At 42.8% G+C, this 12,154-nt stretch overlaps 1 pseudogene; it reads right to left on the bottom strand.

Moving 5' to 3' along the window:
• LOC116502461 overlaps nucleotides 1-8,845 on the bottom strand; it is a 38,607-nt pseudogene extending 29,762 nt beyond the window's left edge.
• Between the last annotated feature and the right edge of the window lie 3,309 nt (nucleotides 8,846-12,154).

The raw sequence follows: 12,154 nt of genomic DNA, 5'->3' as shown, positions 1-12,154 counted from the left end.
CCTCAGATCTAAGTTGCTTCTCTCCTTGACTAGTTTCCACCCATTGCTTCTTGTTCTACCCTCAGGTGCCTTGGAGAATAGTTTGACTCCCTCTTCTTTGTAGCAACCCCTGAGATATTGGAACACTGCTGTCATGTCTCCCCTAGTCCTTCTTTCTATTAAACTAGACATACCCAGTTCCTGCAACTGTTCTTCATGTTTTAGTCTCCAGTCCCCTAATCATCTTTGTTTCTGTTCTCTGCACTCTTTTGAGAGTCTCCACATCTTTTCTACATCGTGGTGACCAAACCTGAATGCAGTATTCTAAGTGTGGCCTTACCAAGGCAGTATAAAGTGGTATAAACACTTCACGTGATCTTGATTCTATCCCTCTGTTCATGCAGCCTAGAACTGTGTTGGCTTTTTTTACAGCTGCTGCACACTGCTGGCTCATATTTAAATGGTTGTCCACTAGGACTCCAAGATCCCCTTCATAGTTACTGCTATTGAGGAACGTACCAGCTATACTGCACCTAAGCATTTTGTTTTTGTTGCCTAAATGTAGAACCTTACTCTTTTCACCATTGAATTTCATTTTATTAGATAGTGCCCAATGTTCAAGTTTGTCAAGATCCTTCTGTGTCTTAAGCCTATCTTCTGGAGTGTTGCTATTCCTGCCAGCTTGGTGTCATCTGCAAATTTGATGAGTTCCCATTTATTCCATCATCCATGTCACTGATGAAGATATTGAAGAGTACTGGGTCTAAAACAGAGACTTGGGGTACTCCACTGCATACTTCCCTCCATGTAGATGCAGTTCCATTGAGGGCTACACGTTGAGTGCGGTTGGTCAGCCAGTTATTATATTATATTATGATATTATGTCCCAGAAGCAGCCGCCATTTTGGCCCTGAAGCTGGTATGGCAAAATGGCAACTGCTTCCAGAAGTACACTCTGTGGCCCAGGGATGAATCCACAGGTGGGTTCCTGCCAGTTCGCACCAGTTCGGTAGAACCGGTTCGTCAAATCTACCAAACCGGTTAGAAGAGGTTCCACCAGTGGAGCTGGAAAGCAGGCCACACCTACAGAAGAGGTTCCATAAATTTTTGAAACCCACCACTGACACACACACACACACACACACACACACACAAAGAGACTCACAAAGAAAGAGAAATAAATGAATAAATAAATGAATAAATAAAAAAGAAAGAAAAAGTGAGAAAGAGATGAAAGAAAAAAAGGAAAAAGGGACAGAGAGGCAAAAGGAAGGAGAGAGAGAGAGAGAGAGAGAGAGAAAGAAAACACATGGCTGGCAAGCCACTCCCACCAGGTCACATGGCTGGCAAGCCACTCCCACAAAGGAGGCCACACCCACAGAGTACGTACAATTTTTTTTTTTAACCCACCACTCGATGAATCATAGGGACACTGAAAATAACCGTTGCTTCCAGGACAGGGTCATGAGACCCAGAGATGCCGTCCTTTCCCAACATGAGAATCAGAGGTCTTTAAAAGAAACAGAGGAGAAGAGTGTGAGGCCTGGTAGGGTGGGGGTCCGGGCTAAGGACTGCAGGGACCCAGGGGGAGAGAAAAAAGTCAGTGGGGACCCTGTGGGTGGGGCCTGGAGAGTCCTATTTGGGAAAGCCTGGGGTACACTGTGTGGGAATAATAGCCCTAAAGGGACTCTGTCAGGGAAGGACCCAAGGCTTGGTGTAGAGGAGGCCTTTGGACAGCAAGCCTGGCCCTGCGTCCCTCCTCCAAGGGTTTCCCCACACCTGAGGTATCCAGTGTTCCACTTCATAACTCGCCCATTCATATAACTACATCAGTAAGAGCAGGGAGTAGGGTTAATTAAGCAAAGCAGGATCTCAACCGTCACTGGAAGGCCCCATTGCAGTTGTATCTCAAGAACTACTTGTATGCTGGCTAGGGAATTTGGGGCTCAAAATCCCAAGGACACCATGGTAGAAGGCTGAAATGTGGAAATTCCATAATCGACGTAGAAAAAACACCACCCAAAAGCCTCTTTGCAGTAATTTCACAAAAGGAAATACCCAGAAACATCTGCTGATAAGTAGAAACAGGTAGTTAGCTTTTAACAGCCTACCATTTTCCACCTTACAATGTTAGAATAAACAAAAGTGGAGATATTGGGCAGCCTTGCCTTGTGCCTTGGCAAAAACTCTGGGAAAGAAATAGGAAATTGACATTAGCCACACCATTCAAAGAGAATTTTTATAAAACGTTCTATGGGTGACGTCTCCCCCCCCCCCCGGCAGGATTGGCTAAAATTTTTAGCAACATATTCCCAAAATGTTGGAAATGTAAACAATCACCAGGCACATACTACCACATGTGGTGGACCTGTAAAAAAGCAAGATTTTGGTTATAAATTCAGATGTGGCTAGAAAAATTAGTTGGGCAACGCATAGAATTCAAGAAAGAATTATTTCTATTACGTATTATAACAGAAGGCTATAGCAAAGGTTCAATATACCTAATATTTCACGTTCTAAGAGGGGCGAGAATGGTCAATGCACAGCAATGAAAAGGGAAAATAACCCTTCAGAAAAGGAGATAATAAGGATGTTATTAACATGCACAGAAATGGATAGACTAATGTTAGAATTAAAACAAATGAAGGAGAGACAGATTATGACGCATGGAATAGATTTTATCAATGACTGGAAACACGAGGTGAAAGTCAGAACATGAAAAAATTAGACTAAGTAGACCTGAAATATATCTATATTTATCTATTAGAATGAATTCATTGATCAATAATAATTTTAGAAGACGAGCATTGGGTAAGTAGTATATACGTTATTTGTCTTTCACTTTAGTTTCTGTGGCGGATGAAACACCAGGACAGTCAAACTCTGTTCGATATACTTATATGTAAATAATAAAATAAATTTTAAAAAATAGAAATGAAATTCAAGCCTTCTCTAAGCTCATCAACTTTTGCCTCATGTGTGCAATAAGAGCAGTGCTGGGTTTCAAATTTTTTTAGAACCTCTCCTGTAGGTGTGGCCTGCTTTGTGGGAGTGGCTTGCCAGCCATGTGACCGAGTGGGAGTGGCTCGGCAATCATGTGACTGGGTGGGCGTGGCCAACTTGTAAAATGTGGTGAAACTCACTTTTAACAATGCTCTTGCTAAGCAACCAAAATGTTGGCTCAGAAACTCTGGCATTTGAAGCACGCAAGTCTTAAAGCTGTCAAGTTACAGATCCTTGCACCCCTAACCCTTTAGAAAAATAATCCCAGAGATGTTCAAACTTGACAGCTTTAAGACTTTTAAGGTTTAGATAGGATTCTTAGCGGGCGGGCAGGGCAGCCAATCAGTGAGAGACGGGCAGGGCAAGCGTGGTTCAGACGGGCAGGGGGAGGGAGCTGGAACCAGTTCTAAATGGCACGGTAGATTTGTGGAAGCTGTTATATAGAAGAGGTTAGAACTGGCAGGAACTCACCCCTGAATAAGAGGTGATTTACTTCTGAAACACTATAGAAGGAGATTTGAAATTTCTCCCTTGTGTTTAAAGGTACATGTCTTATAATTTTAGGCCTGATATCGAAATCATTCCCACTATCTGGATCCTTTTATAGTTTCTCTCCTGTATGTGTCCTCCGGTGTTTCACAAGCACAGAAGAGTAACTGAAACTTTTCTTACACTCTGGGCATTCATATGGTCTCTCTCCTGTGTGAGTCCTCTGGTGTCTCACCAAGTGTGAATTCTGAATGAAACTTTTCCCACATTCAGGACATTCAAAGGGCTTCTCTCCGGTGTGAGACCTTTGATGTATCACCAGGTTGGAATACTGAATGAAACATTTCCCACAGTCAGGACATTCAAAGGGTTTCTCTCCAGTGTGTGTCCTCTGGTGTATTACTAGACTGGAATTGAGACTGAAACTTTTCCCACAATCGGGACATTCAAAGGGTTTCTCTCCAGTATGAGTCCTCTGGTGTATCACAAGATTAGAATGGTAACTGAAACTTTTCCCACACTCAAGACATTCAAAGGGTTTCTCTCCTGTGTGAGTGCTCTGGTGATTCATCAGGTTGGAATTCTGACTGAAACTTTTCCCACACTGTGGACACTCATATGGTTTCTCTCCTGTGTGAGTCCTCTGGTGTTTCACCAGGTGCGAATTTGAAATGAAACTTCTTCCACAAACTGGACACTCATAAGGTTTCTCTCCTGTGTGAGTCCTCTGGTGGTTCACTAGGTCAGAATTCTTTCTGAAACTTTTCCCACATTCAGGACATTCAAAGGGTTTCTCTCCGGTGTGAATCCTCTGGTGTATCTGTAGTTGAGAATTCTCACTGAAACTTTTCCCACAATCAGGACATTCAAAGGGTTTCTCTCCAGTATGAGTCCTCTGGTGTATCACAAGATTTGAATGGTAACCAAAACTTTTCCCACAATCAAGACATTCAAAGGGTTTCTCTCCTGTGTGAGTCCTCTGGTGTTCACCAGGTTGGAATTCTGACTGAAACTTTTCCCGCACTGTGGACACTCATATGGTTTCTCTCCAGTATGAGTCCTCTGGTGTCTCACCAGGTGGGAATTTGCAAGGAAACTTTTTCCACAAACTGGACACTCATAAGGTTTCTCTCCTGTGTGAATCCGCTGGTGTATCACCAGGTAGGAATTCTGACTGAAACGTTTCGCACAATCAGGACATTCAAAGGGCTTCTCTCCTGAGTGAGTTCTCTGGTGTCTCACCAAAGTGAAATTGTAACCAAAACGTTTCCCACAATCGGTACATTTAAAGGGTTTGTCTCCTGTGTGAGTTCTCTGGTGTATCACCAGGTGGGAATTTGTAATGAAACTTTTCCCACAAATTGGACACTCACATGGTTTCTCCCTGGTGTGAGTATTCTGATGTATCACCAGATTGCCATGCTTGCGAAAGCATTTACCACATTGAGAGCAGTTGTAGGGCATCTGTCCTCTGTGGATCTTTCTATGAACCACAGAAGAACTATTCTGACAAAAGCTTTTGTCACATTCGCAGCCTTAATATGGCTTTTTTCCTGTCTATCGTCTTATACAAAATCAGTTGTGATTTGCAATCTGTGCTTTCCCCACAACAGGCACATCTATGGAGCTTTTGCACCACTGATATTATTGAGGTCAAAAATATGTGTGATCCCGTTTAATTTTGCTTTAATTGCAGCCGTTTTCTTCCTCCTAGTTCGAGGCCTGTATTATTATCTGCCTGTGATGACTCCTTCAGATGCTTTCCCAGATCACGCTTCAGATGTCAGTTCAGAGGAAGATGAATCACCTCCTGGCACATCTGGAGGGGAGTTGATCAATGGCTCCAGTCAGTTGTCTGACAAGGATTTGGCTGAAGCACAGCTGCAGCAGGAGTCCTGAGGCTTTGCTTGAGGAAAAGCATGCAGCTGCAGCCAGTCAGTGAGGAAGAACTGCCTTCTGCCCCTAATCCAAGGCAGAGAAAAGGCAGGAACAGAGGTCAGACAGATTACTCGCGAGGGGAAAGCCTCACCCTTCTTTAAGGGCTGCAACGGAAGCTGGCTAATTAGCACAGCACAAAGAGAGAAGTGATGCTGGGAACGTCCTCATTTCCTAGCTGTGTGTTTTATGGTTGGTGTGACTCTTGCCTCATTTTACATTGACACCATGCCTTCATTTGTTCGTGCCTTGTGAACTCTGGACATTCCTTGCCTCGTGAATCCTCTTGTATTGTGGATTTAGTTTTGCCTGGTAGGTTTATTTTGATGAGGAAACGTCCAGGTGCCTTGTGTACTCTTTGGCCGTTGCACTGTAGACTAGCATTGGTCTGTTTGTTGCTGGACTTAATTGGGACTGTTCTGGGGTTTTGGTGAAGGGAGTTGCTGGGGATTATTAAAAAACCCACGAAACCAGAGTTACGTGTCTGTACGTGAGCGGCACAGCATACTATGTGACTACCCAATTCCTGGGCAATCAATATTTCTGAGGAAGTCAAAAATATGGATGATCCTTTGGTTAGTGATGCTTTGATTTAGTGGCGATTTTCTCCCTCCCACAGCGAGGCCTGCATTATTCTCTGTCCTATATCACTATCCAAGTGATCATTTCCTCCCCACTGACTTCCAGGTATTTCCCTCTTTTTTGAATGGAAAAATAATCTCCCTTGATCTTTCATGTAATGTATCCTTGAATTCCACACACACTACTTTGTCCAGCTCAAAATCTCTTCTTGATTTTCATTTTTTTCTCTATCGGGAAAGAGAAGAATTGTGTGGTTTTTGAAGGAAATGGAAAATACTTTGATTTCTGGCTTGATTTGCTTTCCTTTTCAATGTTGCTTGTTATTCTCAGTCATCCGGAGTGCTGTTATAGCCATCCTCTTTGTCTATAAGTTTAAAAAAAATGTAACTTTATAAACAGTTGCAAAATGTGTGAAAAAAGAAAAAGTATGAATGAAAAGTAAAAATGCCACAATGCTAGAATAACCTCTGACATTCATTATGATTCATTTGACTACCAACATCAAATACACATTCAGTCATTAAATTCACTTGTTGACTTGGGTCAGTCACAAATTCTGAGCCCTGTAAAGGGTTATCATCAAATACAGTCAGGTGAAAAAGAAGGAACACCCTTTTTGAGTTCTATGATTTTACATATCATCACATAGGAAAAATCACCTGGTCCTTAGCAGTTCTTAAAAATGGGTAAATGTAACCTCAAATGAAAAGCAAATTATACCTGTCATCTTTTTTCTTTTACAAAAAGAAAGCCAAAATGGAGAAGAGAAAAAACGTGAAAAACTAAGGACACTCTTACTGCTTCCATAGGTATGAAAAGGCGAAGTAGCAGCCAAATGCTGCTAATCAAGTGCTCTTGATAAATTATCATCAGCAAGTGTGACTACATCTATAAAAGCCAAAGTTGTAGGAGTTTTCTGGTTGACTGTAAACTCTTCTGTATACTACAGTATTCTAGAGCCAAATGTGAGGCCATCTGTCCAACAGCTAAAGAACAGCTAAAGCTTGGCCAACATCGGGTTATGCAACAGAACAATGATTGCAAGCTCACCAGCAAATCCACAACAGAATGGCTGGAAAAGGAAAGAATCAAGGTGTTGCAATGGCAGTCAAAGTCCAGACCTCAATCTGATTGAAATCTGTAGTGTGATCTCAAGAGATCTGGGCATAAACAAATGCCCGCAAACCTCAATGAACTGAAGCGATGTTGTAAAGGGTGGGCAAAAATCCCTCCACAACAATGCAAGAAACTGATGAAGTCATACAGAAAACAATTACTTGAAGTTACTGCTGCTAAAGGTGAGAATAGAATAGAATAGAATACAATAGAATAGAATAGAATAGAATAGGAGTTGGAAGGGACCTTGGAGGTCTTCAACTGAAACGCCCCTGTTTAGGTAGGAAACCTTACACCACATCAGAAAGTGTTGGGTTTTCACACATGGTTTCTCTATTTTGTCTTTTCTTTTGTAGAATAAATGGTGACATGATGTAATATGCCATATGTTCATCTGAGGTTGTATTTACCCATTTTTAAGAATTGCTAAGGACCAGATGATTTTTATTGTATTTTTCTATGTAAATCCATATAACTCAAAGAGGTTGGACTTTTGTTTTTCACATGACTACATATCTGGAAGTGCTGTGGACATTTTAGAATATCTATAATTGTATAATTATAGATAATTATATATCTATAAGCATACAGAGGAGAACCCTACAGCTCTACCCAGATCTACAAAGGTATATATGTGGAAAAATCCATGTTTTTAGCCTGAAAAATGTCCCAAGATGGTTAAAGTCAAACCTTCTGAGCCAACTTTAGAGATGTGGGGGCTTTAACTAATGAAATGATGCCTAAAACCTCCACAAGATTTGAAGCACCAGTTATACCCATGGAAGTCCTCAGCTCCAAATAAGGGCAGAAAATTCTGTCCTACTGTCCACAATCCCTCTGGTGACATCCCCATTCAAGTAGTCCTCACGCTTGGGACTGGCATTTGTGTCACTAAGCAGCCTGATCAGGAAGCATGATGTCACATGACAGTCCCAACTTACATCCCTTTGCAGTCGTTAGGCGAATCTCTGTGGCTTGTTAAAGGCAATTTCACATGGCTACGACTTCTTGCCAGTATCCCCCACTGACTTTGCCTATGAGAAACTAGATGGGACGGTCACAAACGGGGATCATGATGATGGGATGCTGCGACCATCATAAATGTTCACCGGTTGGCAGCACCCGAACCAAACAGGCCAACTTTCCCCCGGACTCTCCTCCGACTTGTCTTCAACTCACCTTCCAGCTGATGCTTTGATCCTTGGAAGAGCACAAATAACCCTCTGCACGCCACCTTCCTCCCATGAGTGATCCGGAAGAGGAAGTTCCTCTGCGCGTCTCCTCGCTCACCCCCCCCATCCTGTCTAGCAACGCAGTACTCGATGGTTTCAGTTTTAGCTCCGACAGATGCCGCTCTTGTGTTGGCTTTCTAATGGCGGATGCTGCCTATCTGGCCACCGTCTCGTCCTCGGAGGTCGAAAAACAGGCTTGTCCTGTCTCTGCCTCAGGCATCTGCCAGATGTTTCCACTGATTACATGCAATGTGAAACTATTTAGCACGTGAAGTTTCGCTACGTGCGGAGTCTTAAAGGATCCTGAAGTTCGGACAGAATTACGGAATGGGAGTTGGAAGGACCACCTCTCCAAGCAGGAGACCCGATACCGTTCTGGACAAACAGCTGTGCAGTCTCCTCTGTAGAAAATCCCATTGTTGGAGCTCCCACAATTCCTGGAGGCAAAGCTGTTCCACTGATTGATTGGATTCACCCACAGGGACCCTCTCAATTCTAGGAAGGATTTTTTAAAAATATATATAATTCTGTGTTACTTTTTGTCCTACTTCCAGGCACTTTGGGGAATAGGTCGACCCCTCTTTTCTGTGTCAGACCCTCAGTTAGTGAAAGACTCCTATCTCTTAGCCATTCTCTGCATTGAATTACACATACCCAGGTCAGGGGTGGGTTGCTGCCGGGATTACTGCCGTTTCGGAGTGCGCAAAATTTTTATTATTGCAGTATTATCAATAAACTTATACGCTCAAACACAGGTTGAGGCAACTCTGTCTTGCCTTGCCATAATGATCACAGCAACCCTGACAATACTCATTCTTTCCTTGTAGAAAGTTATTGATGGTTCTTACACAATGTATTTTTTAAAATGAAACATTTCCCACTGTATATTGCTTTCCTCACATTGCCGCCACCAGGGAGATGCCACAAATATGCCAGCATCTTAGTCTTGCTATCATCAAGAGCACACAGGAGTTGCTAAGAAAGCTGGAAACCCTGTGATCAAAACCAAGATCCCTTTTCTCCTCAACTCAATAGTGAGGTCATCTCCATCAGACTGATCTGCAAGGTGAAACAGCCTTTACATGTGAAATTTTACATTGCTTTTTTACCTAGGCCTTGGGCCTACTAACCGCACACCTTTCACCCCTCCCACCTGTTGAAGATCTCCTGGAGGCAGCCAACATTTTCAGTGCACCCACAATTCCTTAATGTGGTCTAAAGTGTTAAGATACAAAAAATCAGTTTCTCCCTTGTCCCCCATGATTATACAATACAATATAATATAATACAATACAATACAATACAATAGCAGAGTTGGAAGGGACTTTGGAGGTCTTCTAGTCCAACCTGCTTCCTAGGCAGGAAACCCTATACCCTTTCAGACAAATGGCTATCCAACATCTTCTTAAAGACTTCCAGTGTTGGGGCATTCACAACTTCTGGAGGCAAGTTGTTCCACTGATTAATTGTTCCAACTGTCAGGAAATTTCTCCTCAGTTCTAAGTTGCTTCTCTCCTTGATTAGTTTTCACCCATTTCTTCTTGTTCTACCCTCAGGTGCCTTGGAAAATAGTTTGACTCCTTCTTTTTTGTGGCAACCCCTGAGATATTGGAATACTGCTATCATGTCTCCCGTAGTCCTTCTTTCTATTAAACCAGACATACCCACTCCGTGCAACTGTTCATGTTTTAGTCTCCAGTCTCCTAATCATCTTTGTTTCTCTTCTCTGCACTCTTTTGAGAGTCTCCACATCTTTTCTACATCGTGGTGACCAAACCTGAATGCAGTATTCCAAGTGTGGCCTTACCAAGGCATTATAAAGTGGTATTAACACTTCACGTGATCTTGATTCTATCCCTGTGTTTATGCAGCCTAGAACTGTTGGCTTTTTTGACAGCTGCTGCACACTGCTGGCTCATATTTAAATGGTTGTCCACTAGTACTCCAAGATCCCTTTCACAGTTACTACTGTTGAGCAAGGTACCACCTATACTGTACCTGTGCTTTTCGTTTTTGTTGCCTAAATGTAGAACCTTACTCTTTTCACCATTGAATTTCATTTTATTAGATAGTGACAGTTCAAGTTTGTCAAGATCCTTGTGTCTTAAGCCTATCTTCTGGAGTGTTGCTATTCCTGCCAGCTTGGTGTCATCTGCAAATTTGATGAGTTTCCCATTTATTCCTTCATCCAAGTGATTGATGAAGATGTTGAAGAGTACTGGGTGTAAAACAGAGCCTTGGGGTACTCCACTGCATACTTCCCTCCATGTAGATGCAGTTCCATTGAGATAAGATAAGATAAGATACTTTATTTGTATGCCGCCCTTTTCCCTGGCGGGACTCAGGGCGGCTCACAATTCAGGGGGAGGGGAGGACAAACCAAGTTACATATAAGACAATACATCATTAAAAGCACAACATTCATACTATTCGGGCAGGGTTAAGGTCTTTAGCCCCAGGCCTGTCAAGACAGCCAGGTTTTAAGGGCTATGCGGAAGGTCTGGAGGGTGATGAGGGTACGAATCTCCATGGGGAGTTCGTTCCATAGGGTCGGAGCTGCCACAGAGAAGGCTCTCCTCCGCGTGGTTGCCAGTCGACATTGAATGGCTGATGGAACTCGGAGGAGGCCTAATCTGTGGCTACATGTTGAGTGCGGTTGGTCAGCCAGTTATTATATTATATTATGATATTATGTCCCAAAAGCAGCTGCCATTTTGGCCCTGACGCTGAGAGAGAGAGAGAGAGAGGGAGAGGGAGGGAGGGAGAGTGGGAGAGGGAGAGGGAGGGAGGGAGAGCTGGCAAGCCATTCCCACCCGATCACATGCCGGGCAAGCCACTCCCACAAAGGAGGCCACACCCAGAGTAGGTTCAATTTTTTTTTGAAAGCTACTACTGGATGAATCATAGGGACACTGAAAATAACCGTTGCTTCCAGGACAGAGGCGTGAGGCCCAGAGATGCCTTCCTTTCCCAACATGAGAATCAGAGGTCTTTAAAAGAAATAGAGGAGGAGAGTGTGAGGCCTGGTAGGGTGAGGGTCCGGGCTAAGGACTGCAGGGACCCAGGAGGAGAGAAAAAAGCCTGTGGGGACCCAGTGGGTGGGGCCTGGAGAGTCCTATTTGGGAAAGCCTGGGGTACACTGTGTGGAAATAATAGGCCTAAAGGGATTCTGTCAGGGCGGGACCCAAGGCTTGGTGTAGAGGTAAGGTGACCAGTTTTGAGATTGGTAAAGAGGGACACCTTTGACCGGGGTGGGGGGGTGATTAAAAATTTTATACAGAGCAAGAAAAATTTTCATATAACGCAAAAATAGTATTGTAATATTTTTTATTTCAACATAACTACAATTTACAAATGTAAATTGTAACTGTTGCCAAACATTAAAACTTTGATCACGTGACCATGAGAATGCTGCAACGGTCGCTAAGTGTGAAAATGGTCGCTAAGTGTGAAAAATGGTCATCAGTCACTTTTTATAATGCCATTGTAACTTTGGTCACTAAACCCATTATACCACCTTTCTTGCCACAGTTCTTAAGTGAATAAGTGCAGCTGGTATTTTGTATTTTGGATAGAATCTTTTTTTAAATAGCCTAAGACAATTTAAAAAAAGAATCCACACAGAATAAATTGAAGTAAAACATTTCAAACTATTCTTTCTATGCACAATATATTTCAAAGTATTTGAAACTCACTTAGCAATGCTCTTGGTTAGCAACCAAAATGTTGGCTCAGAAACTCTGGCATTTGAAGCACGCAAGTCTTAAAGCTGTCAAGTTACAAGATCCTTGCACCCCTAACCCTTTGGGAAAAAAATC

This window comes from Thamnophis elegans, chromosome 2 (genome assembly GCF_009769535.1).
Source record: "Thamnophis elegans isolate rThaEle1 chromosome 2, rThaEle1.pri, whole genome shotgun sequence".
Classification (NCBI taxonomy): domain Eukaryota; kingdom Metazoa; phylum Chordata; class Lepidosauria; order Squamata; family Colubridae; genus Thamnophis; species Thamnophis elegans.
Note: the sequence above shows the minus strand (reverse complement) of the source record. Positions and strands in the feature narration are given on the sequence as shown.